We start from the raw sequence: 15,392 nt of genomic DNA, 5'->3' as shown, positions 1-15,392 counted from the left end.
GAGATATATAATACAAACTTGCCAACAGATTGGATAAAAGAGATGAGTTCTAGTGAGGAGTTGAGGATGAAATCAAGATTGCAAGCCTGGGTTACTGGGAGGATGGTGATGCCCACAACAGTAATAAGGGTGCTCAGAAGATGGGTTTGGGGGAAAAGATGATAAGTTCTGCTTGAGAAATGCTGAGTTTGAGATGCCTATGAGACATCCAATTTAACATGTCTAAAACTCAGTGGTTGATGTAGGGCTGGAGCTCAGGAGAAAGATGGGGACATGATATATAAACCTGGAAATAGTCTGTATGGAGACGATCACTAAATCCATGAGTTGACAAGGTCAACAAATGAGACGCTGTAGGTAAAGAACAAAAGAGGGCCCAACACAGACAGCAGGGGGACACCCACAGTTAGTGGGCATGAGATAGATGAAGAATGAGCAAAAGAGACTGGGGAGCTGTCACAAAAGGAGACTGGGAGAGAGAAGTATAACAAAAACCTAAAGTTAAGAAGCAATTCAGAAGAAAAGTGTCATCAACAGCATGAAAGGCTATACTATACAGAGAGGTCAAAAAGGAATGACGGCTGTTAGATTAGGCGTTGAAGAGATCACCGGTCATTTGGGAGAGAACACTTTCATTTAAATAGTGATGTTGAAAGCCAGAATGCTGGTAATTTTGCAGAACATAGTTTTTTGTTAAATGGTGGGTTGAAAACCAGGGCTTAGAAGAAAATGAGAGGTGCAGAAACAGGCTCCTTGGTTTAAACATCCTTCTCAAGGAATTTAGCATAAATGGGAAGAGAGAAATAGGATGAGAGCTAGTAGGGGATGGATGACAGGATCGAGTGGGTTTTTTTTTTTTTAAAGGGGGATACATGGGTGTTTATAAGCAGCAAAGAAGGAGACAACAGATAGGGAAAGACAGATCAATAGGGATTACAGAGGGGGTCAATCTGCAAAAGAAGACAGAATGAACAGAATCACAGGTACATGTAATAATAATACCTAACATTTATATGATACTTACTGTGTCAGACACGGTATGATTATTACCTCATTTGATTCTCACAACAACCTTAGAAATGAGATACTATTCTTATCGCTATTTTACAGATGAGGAAACTGAGGCAAACAGAGGTTAAGTGACTTGCTCAGGGTCACACAGCTAGTATCTAAGGCTGCATTCAAACTCAGGTCTTCCCAATTCCAGGCCTGCCACTCTAATCACTGGACCACCTCATTGCCTAGTAGAGGAGTTTACCTTGGTAATGGGGTTAGGGGGTCATCTCTTCATGTGAGACAAGAGAGGAAGAGGAGAAAGGCAGAAGACATCTGAGTGATATAAGATAAGGAGTGGGAAGTCAAAGGCCTCAAATTTTTTTCAGAAAGTAGGGGTGGAGGAGTATGAGATGTTTGTGGTGAGTAGGGTGGTGAAAACAACTATTGAGACATAAAAGAATGACTTTGTTGCAAGGAGGGCCCAATTGAGATTATGTAACATGAATTTGTAGTGGTCCCAGTCAACATAATTATGTGCCTTTCTCCAGCTCTATTCAGATGCAAGTGAATAGGAATGAAGGAGGTAGATGGTAGAAATAATCCAAAATAGGGATCTGTCATGGTAATAGGACAAGGAGACAGGGGATTCAACTGTAGAGGAAAGAGCTGAATTGGTCATCAAAGGATCAAGACAGGATTAGAGAGAAGAGTGTGCTCAGTGCAGGGGGAAATGACCATGGAAGGACTGAGAGGAGAAAGGACTGAAGATCAAAGTGAAAATGGAGAACATGGTTAGGGGTCATAAGGCATTGGGAAAAAATGAAATGATAAAATATTATGATCTGATGAAGAAATTTCATAGTTCATTAAAATGGAAATGGAACACTGGTGTGTGATCACAAGATCAAGAGTATAACCATTTCTGTGTGTAGCTGCAGTGAGAGTAGGTCACACAAATTGAGGTCAAGAAACTGGGAAGTCAGGATATTTGTGGAGTATCAATATCTATGCTGAAGTCCTCTAGTATAAGGGCAGAAGCTGAGGCGGAGAGGAGTCTTATGAGGCAGGCACTGAACAGAAAAGAAAAAGAATGCCCTGTGGAGAGTTAGGAGATAATAAACCACCAGGGTCTGAACAGGATAGTAACCTTGAATAGAGTGAACCTTAACTTAAAGGCAAAGAAAATTGCTGAATGATAGTGGTAGAGGGAGAATCTGGAAGTCAGAGTGTGTTGTTGATTTTTAACTCTTTCTTGCCAGCTAGACTCTGGATCTCTCCAGGTGTCTTTAGTACCTGCCCTGAATGACTTCCATTCCCTAGAATTCTTGTCCTGCCTAGACTCACAACAATCAGTTATAATAGTACTTTCCTCCCAAACTTGTGACATATAGATAGTACAGTTGTTAACACTTCTGCAATGCAGATGATTAACCATGGTAGCACAAGTAGCTTTTGATAGTAGGGGTAGGGGCTGGCATTTGAATCCAAGACTTCCTACTCTACACCTTCCAAGTGGGTCTACCCTGCTTAACTGTATTCCTAATCCTATATGTGAAACAATGTAAGCCTGGAAAAAAATAGTTATGCAAAAAAAAAAAAAAAAGGTAGGTGGTTTTAGAATAAGAGAATAAAATACCTAATTGGATAAAAAAAATTAAGTCTAGCAAACTGAATATCAAGTAACACTGAAATTATTAAATATCATCTGAGCCTTGTGGGATTTGTCTATAAATAAAAAATTCTACCTCAATGATCACCTTTGCTATATTACTAAAAATGAAATTTAGTTTAATAAATTAGATTAATGTGGAAATATGTTTTACATGATTGCACATGCATAATCTATATCAGATTGCTTGCCACTTAGGAAGGGTGAAAGGGAGGGAGAAAAACATGAAAATCAAAATCTTATAAAAAATGAATGTTGAAAATTGTCTTTACATGTAATTAGAAAATAATAAAATACTATTTTAAAAAATAATTCAGATTATATGGGGAAATTGGAGCATGTCTACCAAGAAGATTCTGAGATGGAAAATTAGAGAATGTTGATGCTGTACTGCCTGAGAATACAACTTCTGAATCTTCATTTTCAGAGAGATAATAATAAACCTGAGAATAATATAATCAGGTCAGCAAAGGAAACACTAAAGATCAAGTATCAGTTTCTACAGCTTCCCCATTCTTATTACTGCTACTCAAAAGACTTCCTCGCTTCCTTCCAATTTAAGGAATATTTACTCAAAGAGAAAAGCATTCACCCAGGAGGAAATATTTATGAGCTGGAAAAAGGAAACAAACATATTACTCTCATACACAATATCAGGACCAGGCTTTCAATTTCAAGAGAAATATGTTAACTGAAAGATAAACCAGTAAAAGTTAATGGATTTCATACAAAAGAAAATAGGATAACTCAACACCCATGTTTAATGCAAGGAAAAGACTCCTCTCACCTCTCTGTCCCACTTCTTCAGCTCTCTGCTCTTGAGTTTGTAGGGATGCTTGTTTCACAAAGGCCACTGTGATCACTTACATACCCACCACTTAGACATTAATTTAGAGTTGATTTAAAAGAAAATTCTATAGGACAATATTTCCCATGTTCCTGAAGTCTATGGTATAATTATTTTCTAATGAGGAGCCAATTAGGGCAAGAGGAAGCATTGATTTGGCATTCCTCCTGAATAAAGCAAATATCAAAAGCCCCTTTACACAACCTCTGAAGACTAGGCTTCTACTGTAACAAACAGCTAACTGCTAAGTTGTACTTTGCTTTTTAAGAGTATCCTGGAACAAGCATGCTGTGCAACCTTTTCATGAATTCCATGAGCTTAAGAGAAACCATTCACCAAGATATATTGTGTTCAAAAACTAAACCAGACCCTTACTGGCACCACTACACACCAAAACCTTTTCCTACCTTCTCTTTATTACTCTCCAATCTGGTCTTTCCTAGAGAAAGAATACTGTTGGCTCAGAGTTAAAAACCTTTTCCATTAAAGGCTGGTTAAAATCTTTAGTCTCTTCAAAATGCTAATGAGTAATTCTCAAATGCTAATGAATTATACTTTGGTTATTTGGAGTAAGAAACATCAGGGACCACAACATATGTGCCAAATCCTAGAGGAAGGAAAAGTCCCTTTTAGTCCATTAAAATTCCCCAGGGACCAATCCCTGCTGGATCCTAGAGCCATGACAAATATAGCCCAGGATCAAGCAAACTTCCCAGAAGTTCTTCAAACTTGGGGTGATCGGGAACTGGGCTAGAAAGGCCTTGGCCATCTGCTCTAAAAGGTTCTTCCAATTCGTTCTCAATACGTATAAAGATCCTTGCATTCTGGCTTCTGTCCCTACTACTCTACTAAAACTGTTCTCTAAAAAGTCACCAATGATCTCTTAATTACCAAACCCTTGGTAATTTTCTTTTTCTTCTTCCTAGTAGGTTACCCTCAGTCCTCTAAATTCTCTTCTTTTGGCCTCCGTAATAAACATTATATGATCCAGTTTTGTTCCCCGCCTCCCTCCCCCCTTTCTGATTACTTTTTCTTTGGTTCCTTGCCACCCTTTTCTCTTCTCTCTCTACATGTTCTCCCTTGCATTCTAACCTGTTTCACCTGTCATCTTTGTTCAATTTAACATACCTCTCCTGAGCTAGTCTCTCATTTCAACTTGGTAATATCAACCTAGACACATTGTAAACATTTCAAACTTGCATATAAGACCAAACCCCACCCTGCCAGACGCTCACTCCATCTTACCCCACCACTATCCTCTCCAAAGCGCATTCCTGGCTTCCCTTTTCCTGTTTCCTGTTCCCCACTATTCTCTCCCAGTCATCAAGGTTCAAAGTCTTGCAATTTCTTTGTATTTCTTCTCTCCATCATCCAAATAATCATTAAGTTCTGTCAATTCTGTCCCTGAAATGCCATTTAAACAAGGTCTATCTTTTCTATTCCCATTGGCGACCACTCTAGTTCAGACCCTAATTACCTCTACTTACCTGGACCACTTTGCAACAGCCTCATAACTAGTCTCCCCACTTCTAACCTCTAATCTGTCAGATGAATCTTCTGAAAGTAAAGCTCTGATTTTATTATTCTACTACTTAAAAACAACAACCAAACATCTTCAGCAGTATCCTTCCCACATACGTGGTCTACCAAACCCTGTATAAAATCCAAACCCTGTATTGTGGCATTTGAGATCCTCTCTGACAAACAACCACAAACTCCCTTATCTCCTACTATCTTAGAGGTATTTTAAGTTCCAATCAAACTACATTACCTGTCATTCCCTAAATGTGACATGTACCTTCCTTCCAGTTCACCTTTACTCACGTTCTGTCCTAATATAATAATAAGCTAGAATTTATAGAGCACTTTAAACTTGGCCAAGTACTTTACATCCATTATCTAATCTGAGCTTCAAAAACAATCACAGATCTGCATTCAAATTCTGCTTCAGATTTTGAACTAACTGTATGATCCTAGATGAGTCACTTAATCTCACTTTGCCTCTGTTAAATGAGGGGGCTAGAGTCTTAAGGACAGGGGGGCTCTTTCCAGCTCTAAATCTATGATCCAAAGTAGGAGCTTTCAGGTACTATATCCTAATTCTACAAATGAGTTCACTGAGAAGTGACTTGCCCAGGGGGATAGAGCTAGTGATAAAGGCAAGATATGACCCCAGATCTTCCTAACTCCAAGGTTGGTACTGTATCTCCTATGCCATTAGGCTTTTCCCTGTCTACTTCTACCTATCAACGTCCTATCCCTCTTTCAAGGCCCTGCTTAAATGCCACTTTTTAAATAATATCTTCCCTCACACTCCTACCCAAGAAAAATGGGTTCCTTCTTTCTCTTATAATTATCTGTATACATATCCAAGCTCCCTTAGTTTAGAAGTTTCACAAGGCCAATGAACCTTACTTGTGTTTGTATTTCCCACAAACCCTAGCATGGTACCTTCGACACAGTAGGAGATAAAAATATTTATAGAGTAAAAGAAGGTTGAATGACCCCACCCTTTCTCCCCTGTCATGACTGGGCCAGAAATCAATAAAGTTCTAGGAAGATGTTATCCTTTGTTGGAGTTTCAATAAATCATTAGCTTAAAGTAGACTAGGCTTTTTTCTTACTTGTACCCTTTGCATCCTTCTATATTCAACATATCATCTTCTCCAAAAGAATAGTCCATAAATCTTCATAATAATATGGCATAGGACAGATCAAATCATGTTCCCCTAAACATAACAACTTCATGTAATTAAAATCTGATTAAAAAAAAGAACAAAACATGTTACCCTCAAATTAAGGTGGTAATAATATCCTAGCATGCAAATTATAAAAGAGAGCTCAAGCAGTAATAAGTGATCCTGGATCTTCTTCATTTTGAAGCTACAGATCTGATGTCCAGTACAGACATTCTCAATTTACAAATACCCAGTTTTAAAATGGCCCATGTACCCAAACCAAACCCTGTGGTCTGAGCCCCTGTGGCTGCTGCTTCTTTAGTGACTGGAAAAACAAACACAACACAATTGGAGATTTTGCTGAATAGATGGAATTTTCTAAAAGTGGGGGAAGGGGAGAAATTGTAAAAAGTCAAAAACAGCATCAGAAACTAATCTTGAAGACACACATACGAATGGAGCTGACCTAACTCTGCAGAAACCAAAAATAACTCCCCACATGACACTATTCAAAAATTCTACCAATTGTAGATTAATTCAGGTTGAGCATTTTTTTTTGAAAAAAATGTAATTAGAATATTTATACAGGGTCTCATTTACATGTTAGCATGAATTTGTTTGATCAAATTGTTTTCTTGCTAACTCCTAGCTTCTTCACAGAGGGAATGGGCATTTTCAGAGCAGGTCGGAGAAAAGCATTCATTCTGGAGCCTGGGGCATATTGGAGAAGTGGGGGGAGGGAGTAAGTGAATGGACTTCTTCAATGGGAAGCATCACACCACTGGGAACCTAAAAAACTAAAGAAATGGACGTAAAAGGGACTTGGAAACATAAAGATAAGCATTATCTAATTTGAAATTTGGCCTAAAAGGTCCTTCCAGTAGTCTACATTCTATATTCCCAGGTCTCGATGAACACTATTTCTTCTACTACATTCCGGGTTAAATAAATTTTTGTGGACCAGTGAGACAACCAAACTACCATTTCATAGCATCGTTTCTACAAGAAAAACATGTTCCAAGGTTCAATCAACTAATTTACAACTGAACTTTTTTTTCACCCTAAATCTGAGGCTACCTATATTAATTTTTGAGGTTTATTATTACTTTAACCATTCAAGGAATAGTTATCAGGAAAAGCTGAAAAAGGTAGAAGTTCTGACACTGTTAGTGTTCATTACAAAAACAAGTTAGTGCAAATGTTTGACATTCCGCGAAAAATTAAACATGCATCTCTAAAGAAATAAATGGTAATATTCTGTAGAAGGAACTCTCATTTTCTTATATTCTAAATAAAGGCTCAAATTTTAAAATTACTTCCTCCAGACCCCTTTAAAAAACATTCATGTGTAAATAAGATGTTAAATTGTTACCTAAAACAGGGGAAATAACACAATTAGTTTAACTAGATTAACACAATTAATTTACAAAGGCTAATTATTATTTCCATAATAATGTACTGAGAAGTGGCATGGCACAGTGAATGGAGAGATCCAGCCTCCTAATCGGAAAAGGCTGTGTTTAAGACCTACTACTACAGACAACTGCTGCCTGTGAGTCCTTAGATAAGTCATTTAACCTATCAGCATCAATGCTCACATGAAATTCTCTGAAAGTGCAAATTGCAGAATAGGTGTCAACTTGCATCCCCTCAATGGAAACTCTTCATACCAATGAAATAACAGGTCTGACTTTATACACACATATCCTTATATATAGCCATCTTCTTAGGGTATAGACAAAAGCCTTCTTCCACTGTACCAAACACTGACATCCTTTTTTAAAAGTATATTCTATCTACTTCATATTTTAAGTTTGAGTCCTCTGTAATTAAATACTTAAAGGAAAAGCCAAATTACTCAGTGAAGACATAATGCAAATTTTGTCCAAATAAAGGACAAGAAAATGCAAGCAATTTAGGAGTTTCTGATTAGCTACAAAAATTCAACAGTCATAGAATAGTATTAAGTGAAAATGAACTGAAGAATAGGGTTTTCTACTCCCTTTTTTTACACACACCAATTTCTCAACTTTCCTATTTGCTCCATTATTATATTCATATTAAATTCTAGTACTTCACTAAGGGTAGGAGGAACTGAATATGTCAGATCAAGAAGGGAATTTGCATTTAATACAATACTTGTACTATTCCTAACTCTACTACTCAAGACAATGAAAGAAGTAGTTAAGATAAAAATAAATCCAAAGCAAAGACTAGCATTCCTTCTATGCTTGAGTGGGTGCTGATTGAGTATTTATTATGTAACATATACACACACACATATATATATGTATGTGTATGTATACATAAATTCCCCAACAAATATACTTACACAAGTTCAATGTGCATAAGGCCTAAATCTAAGATTTATTCAGTATGTTAATTTTCATAAAAATAACCAATCCAAAGGATCATAATACTAAAGTAAATATAGTATATCTTCACATTTAAGCATCTTTAAAAAGTCTTCATTTTAAATATATAAATACAGTAGTCATCATGATCATTATATGGAAGATAAAAGGCCTATGCCTTAAGATACTGTCTGGGTCAGCAGGCACAAAAATCCGACCTACTTTCTTTTTCCCTCCCTCCATATTCTCTCTTTACATATTTAAAGTTCATGCAACCAATTCTTCAAGCTGTTCTTTTCCTTAGTGCAGATAAATAAATTCTTCCTCTAAAACATTCACAGTAAAAAACCAGAAAGTCTCTAATAATAAACCAATGTGTTCATGGCTAAAGCAGAGTTTAAAAAATGCTCCACTAGTATTCTTTAAATAGCATCTCAAGAAGAATAACATCTAGTGAGGGTTTCTTTCTTTAAAAAAAAAAATACAACGGGTATCTAAAAGATAATGGTTTTATTTATTGATCCTAGGAGAGGAGAATTAAAAGCTAATTTAGCTGGTGATTGCTCAATTATTCTAATAATTTTCAAGTACAACTAAAAACAATGGTGTTTAGATTAGGATGCTTATGCTATTCATTTATCTCAGAATAGTATTGCAAAGGATTTTTGGTATAGGAATCCCTTCTGCAGTTAGTAGGCTGGAAAAATCAATAATGCTTCAAACATACTGGTCTTAAATTAAATTTATTGTTTTTGATACATTCACATACAACAAAAGGTCACTAAGGCTGAATGATGACATTTAACAAAGATGACCTGTTATCTTTACCTGGAAGGTGGTAGAAAGAATAAGAAAATCAAACAGGAAATCTTTCAAAAGTTCTTTGAAATTATTTCCTTTTAGAATTCCATATTCTAACTGCAAATACAAGGGGAAAGAATGCTGACCTTGCTAACAAACTGTAAACCCATAGGAGAAGCAACCTACTTTACATGGTAATGAACCTGAAGGAACAAATTTAAGAATATACTTTTATACTTACACACACACCCCTAGGAGATGAAGCACAATTCTACTCATAAAGTACAGAAAAAGAGATACCTTGGACTACAAAATCCACTTCTAGTAGCTCTTGTATTGTATCAGAGGCAGTTCTCTTAGAGTTGGTGAAGACAATAGCCTCCACCCAAAAATAAAAGAAGCAAATCCTGTATACCCTTTCTTCAAATACATCTATTTTAAAATGTACAGGCACAAAGAGGAAAGTTGACAGGTAGCTAATCAGCAGGTTTTAAAAATCAGTATGTAGAAGAAAAAAATTTATAAATTGTCTGGAGACTTAAAATCTAATCAGGTAATTTTGTACATGTAGACTTCTCTAACCAACAAAGCAATTAACCATTCCCTCACTACCAGTGAACCATGTGTAATTCACTCTTCAGTTCCTATGTAATCTAATACTATCTCTTGAGGGGCTGCCAAAATATTTCAGAACAAGGTCCTGAGAATGTATCTGATCTTTGTCCTTTCTAAGTTTGCAGACTGTAAACTGAGCAAGCCTGCTGATGGGGACAGGCTACCCCTAAATGTACAGAAATTTAAATTGGCAACTATCCAGAATTTTTCCAAGACCCTCATATTTGGTAGGGTGATAAGACGATCCCTGAGTCAACCTGTTTCAAAACCTGCTTTCTGTTAGTGTTCAAAATCAGCTAAAAGTTAGGCTGTCCGCACCTTTTTTCCAAGTTGGCTCGTTACCATGCAAGCGAACTAAAGGCTAGCGTGCTAAGAGTGCAGCAGGACGGTGCATGTCTGATTCTAAAGATACATAATATCATACGCTACATTTCATGTCCCCGAAGTCCTACTTGTGTTCGCCTAATGTATGTGCGGTTTCAGCAAGTGAGGATGAGTTTTAGAATTTTTTTTAGTGGCACTTTCAATCAAAACTGAAATTTTCCTCAAAGAGTCAGTAGAGGGAAAATCCAAAACAAGGTTCGGAAATAAAAAAGGTAAGGTTTTCTGGCACTTGCACCAAGTTTAGGGGTTTAAAAAAGCACGGTCGGGATATAACTAGAATTGCAGATCGTTAGCTATGCAGCGCTCCGGAGCAGACACGAACACGGGTGGAAGACTTTACCCGGGGTTCTCCGCAGCTAAAAGCCGAGTAAGGCACATTCCCAGCTCCCCGAGGGCACAAAGAGACAACGCGGGGCCGCCCCCCGTGCCGGCCGCCTCTCCCCCGGTCCCTTTTTGCGCTGGATTTTCTCTGGGAATCACCCACACGGGCAGGATTCCGCCCTCTCCTTCCGGCGATCTGCAGCAGCAGCAGCAGCACAAGTCAGCTCAAGCCAGGCAGCAAACTTGGGGGTGGGGGGCGAGTCTGGGGGGACCCTCTTTCCTCAGAGGTCCGCCTTCTCCTCTTCTACTCCTTTCCTTCCCTCCCGATCCCCCCACACTAAAGCCACCAACTCAACTCCGGCGCTCGGTCCAGTACGGCCCCCCACACACACTCAGGCCAAACAAGTGGCCCGGACTGCAGACACTGTGCCAACAAGTGGCTGGGAGCGGACTGGGGGGGGTCTCTATCTAGGGAAGGACGGGGAGAGGCCGCGGCTGGCACACACACGCCCTGCAGAGGGGGGTTAGATACCTACTTTGCAGGAGGCTGCAGCTGTCTCTCTTCTCTCCCGAGCTTGCCCCAACTCCGAACTTAGTGCCAATCGCTTTCCCCCCAGCGCTCTCCGGGCAGCGGCGGCAGCGGAGACTCCTCCTCTCCCATCTGGGGGGGAAGGTGGTGGGAGCCTCTCTCCTCCCCCCTCTTCAATGCACCCCCATCATGTCCTCCTCCTCCTCCTCCTCCCCTTCTCCCCGGCTCCCCGCGCGCGCCCCGCCGGCTCTGGGGGACCGCTGGCGCTGGGCTGGCGGCGGAGTGCGCGGAGGAGCCGAGCGGGGCGGGCGGCGGCGGCGGCAGCGGCAGCAGCAGCGGCGGCAGAGGCAGCAGCGCCTCCCTCCCGGCCTGCCAGCCACAACCCACCCCCTCCCCCACGCCCCCGGGTCCCCTCCCCCCGCCCCGCTCCCTCCTTCCCTCCCGCTCTCTCGCTCCCCTCCGCCGCCGCCTCCTCCACCCCCCCTAGCTGTCACATTGGGAGATTCCGCTCTTGCTACATTCGCTGCTGCTCGGTCTTCCTCCCACACACGGCCCGTGTGACGCAGATCCTGGCGTGGGCAGCCGCAGGGGCGGGGGTGGCTGCCGCTGAGGCTGAAGCTGCTGCCCGCTTCCCACCACCTTCCTCCTCCCTCTGCCAACCCTCCCCCATCTCTGGCCTTCCCTTCCCGTCCCCTCCCTTCCCCGGAATAGCGAGTACCACCTATTGGCACCCCCGAAGGGAAGGACCGAGAGGGACGCCCTGGGAGGAGCAGGGCTCCCGCTCCCGCTCCCTCTCCCGCTCCGATCCGGCTCCCGCTGCTTCTTAAAAGCGAAAAGAGGGAAGGAAGAAACGGGGAGCAGGGAGAAGCAGTTGTTGCCTCAGGCCTGGATCCGCAGCTGCTGAGATCAAGAGGGAGAATTTACTCTGCATTTTTTAAATTGTCAAACGCGTGAGGTTTGCCATGGCCATTCCAAGAGCACGCCCTGTCAAATCCTCCTTCCCAGAGGTGAAGGGAGGGTGTATCTAACCACCACCACCACCACCACCACCACCACCACCACCACCACACACACACACACACACACACACAAACACTACTCCTCTGGGATGGAATCTCCCTTCTTCCCGAGTAGAGTCAACATCACAAAAGGAATTGTGCCAAGGTCTAGGACCAAACCTCGCTCTCTCTTTGCAAGCTGTCAAAGTGAACTCTTCCAGCCAGGAAACAAGCTTTGATGACTAAAAAGGGACTGGGGGCTATGGGGGGCGGGTATGGAATAGAGCTGCAGGTGCAGGGCACTGAGGTTAGTGGAGGTTGGTGATCTGTGCTGGGCAAAGAGAAAGCAGTCCATTTGATTCGTCTGTAAACCCTAACCACCCTTTGGCTCTAGAGCGACATACACCCTTTAGGAGAAAAGCTAAACTGTTGGGAGCCGAAGATAACTCGGGATAGAATTTCAGCCTTCTTACTCTTAATGAAAATCTTTCCTTTCACTTTCCTTGTTAATGTTTCTGCATTTATAGTTTAGAATCCGATGGCACCAGCAAGGTATGTGGGAAGTGTTAAAGATAGAATTTCCTATGCCCCTCCGCAGAATTTTTTGTTTTGATTTGATTTTTGTAAACTTTCTAACCAAAGACAAGATTAAAATACCACTGACTGCATATTTCTGGTACCTTAAAAAAAATTGAAGACATCGTCTATATTTTCCTCCTCTGACAAAATAAGAAAATTAAATAGTTCTGAACTTCACGATTATAAGTACTCCTTAAGCTAAAAAGACATTGTTCGAATATGAAACCACTGCACTTGCAGGTAGAATCCTGTTTTAACAAATACCATTAAAACATCCATTTTTATATGAGACCATTTCCACATCCTGGCTGTCAGCCCATACTAAACCTGCTTTGTTGATGTGGATAAAAGGAATTCTTTTGAAAGAGAAATTCTGCATAAGAGATCTTAATGTGGAAACCGTGGCAAGAAAAAGCCATCATTAAAAACAGTTTTCCTGCAAAACAAAACAGAACTAACTATAGAACAGAATAATGCAACAAGGGAGTAACTATAACTAGATTTTAGCTTCTTTTTCCAATATTTATTGGAGATTCCAGGAATGGCAGCTTTTGTTTGGAGTAATTAAGTTGATACTGCACAGTGGACAAGATTGCTTATTTCCTGACACTTCTTCAGCTGGAGAAACCCCTCCTACAGGTCACAAAGCAAGCCAGACTCCAGGACCCAATCTCCTTGGTTTCCTTTGGCTTCTCTAATTAACCACTTAATTACAACTATGGTCATCTTCTTGCTAAGAAGGAAGACATTTTTTTTCACCTTTTCATTCCATATACTCTACTGGACAAGTTTATTTTAAAATAGAGAATCTTGGATGGATTGGAAAGTCATAGGTAAACATTGTCTCTTACCAGAAGAATTACAAAGAAATGGATGTGTGGTCTCATTCTTCTAGCCCCCTGGAAGCCTGAGGCTTTGTTAGAATCACTAAGTAAAAAATAACTTTCTTTTCTATCAGAATGTTCAGCTAAGGATTCATGAATCAACCTTAATAATTTTACCTGCACTGTTATAGTCGTCCACAATGGATTACTTGCCAGACTCGGGGGAAGCTGCATGAAATTTTCTTTGAATGTGCCTGGTCAGCACTGTATACATGATCCCTGAGTGCAAATATGTCTGGACAGGTTCTTTTTCTTCTTTTTTTCCCTCTTGTGATGTGTTAAAAGTCTCTTCTAAAGGTAAATGGTAGAATCTCTAGTAGTTCTTCTTGGTATTCATACATACTATATTCCCTTCACATTAATGGATACAAATGGAGTTCACATTGTTTTGAAGAAATGATGATAGATCTTAAAGTTTTATTTATCAATCATACTTCCCTTACAATAAATATGTCCAGAAATAAGTTTTCTCCTCAAGTCAATGAATATTAAAATGTAAATTCAAAAGAATTAGAGCATATAGATATGGCATCTAGCTCTTAGTGGCTAATGTAGTCTCTAAAGTAGAAAGAGAGGCAATTTTAGAGATTACTCATATAATGAGTCTTTATTTCCTCTTATTGATTAAGCATCTGAAAGATCTCGCTATTTGTTAAGAATGTCTTTTCCTTTTGAATTTTATGCTGAACCTCTTCCATGATGGTGGCAAACAATTTTGATGATCATCAAATGAGATAATATATGTAAGGTATTTTATACACTTTAAAGTGTTTTATAAATAAATGTGAGCTATCATTATTGCATTATGGCTAACTTGATATTAATAATCAAAGAATCCCTGAACAAATTTATCTCCATGGTTACATCTTTCAAGTAATTTCATATGATGTTAGCATGTATGGGAGACTCCTTGTCTGAGAAGAGCTTTTAAGATGGTATCTTGCTTTTTTCTAGTCCACAAACAAGTACAATGGGATCTTCAATTCTCTACACCTTTCAGTAAGATGTATAACAGTAAAGATGCAAGTTGCTATAGAATATCATTAGTAAAAGCCTGACTCCTCATACCTTTCTGAAGAATGTACTCAACAAGTGTGGACTATTCTTGTAAGGATTTTACAGCAATGGAAAAGTAAGAATATGTGTTGGTGGTTATTAATTGTGCTTGATTATCTTTTAGAATGTTTAAAATGTTTTTGATATCTGTTGTTTTCATCACCTTTGTTTCTTAAATATCTTTCTTCCCTTCCTTGCAGAGAGCTATCCTCAGGATAAAAAAAAGTAAAGAAAATAAGGCTGTGTAACAAAACTAAGCAACACATGAACAAGTTTAACATTTTATGAAGTGTTCTACACTCATAACCCCTGCCCCTCTGCAAGGAATGGAGGAAGGGATTACTTTTTTTTAAAAAATAGTAATAAGATCTATGTTTTTTTCCCTAAGTATTTAGTTTTCTTCTCTTTTGCAAACATCTTGAATCTCAGAACACCTTCAAAATTGTTTTAATTCCAGCATAAACATTCTGTAAATATACTTAATCTAGTCTAGTGACTCTTTGCATTTTTTATTTTCTTTAGTGCCATTTCTGTTTACTTATACAGCACATCCAGATCTACGAAATTAGAGTTCAAACATGGTGGCTCCAACATCCTTGATGGAGACCTTTTCCAGTTTTCTCGACCCTTCATATATAGTAAAGACTTCCAGATATATCTGTTTACAGATGACGATGCTGA

General features: G+C 39.6%; 1 protein-coding gene across 2 annotated transcripts in view; it reads right to left on the bottom strand.

The window, feature by feature from the left end:
- Positions 1-11,546, bottom strand: part of NAB1 (NGFI-A binding protein 1) — a 58,805-nt gene extending 47,259 nt beyond the window's left edge. Inside the window, exon 1 of one of the 2 annotated variants that reach the window (XM_072612688.1) lies at positions 11,202-11,546. The gene's annotated coding sequence lies outside the window, so the exon portion shown is untranslated. The remainder of the gene's footprint in view (positions 1-11,201) is intronic. The other variant, XM_072612687.1, reaches the window with a different exon arrangement.
- Between the last annotated feature and the right edge of the window lie 3,846 nt (positions 11,547-15,392).

This window comes from Notamacropus eugenii, chromosome 5, assembly GCF_028372415.1.
Source record: "Notamacropus eugenii isolate mMacEug1 chromosome 5, mMacEug1.pri_v2, whole genome shotgun sequence".
Lineage (NCBI taxonomy): Eukaryota > Metazoa > Chordata > Mammalia > Diprotodontia > Macropodidae > Notamacropus > Notamacropus eugenii.
The sequence above is the reverse complement of the archived record's forward strand: the minus strand, read 5'-3'. Positions and strand labels throughout refer to the sequence as shown.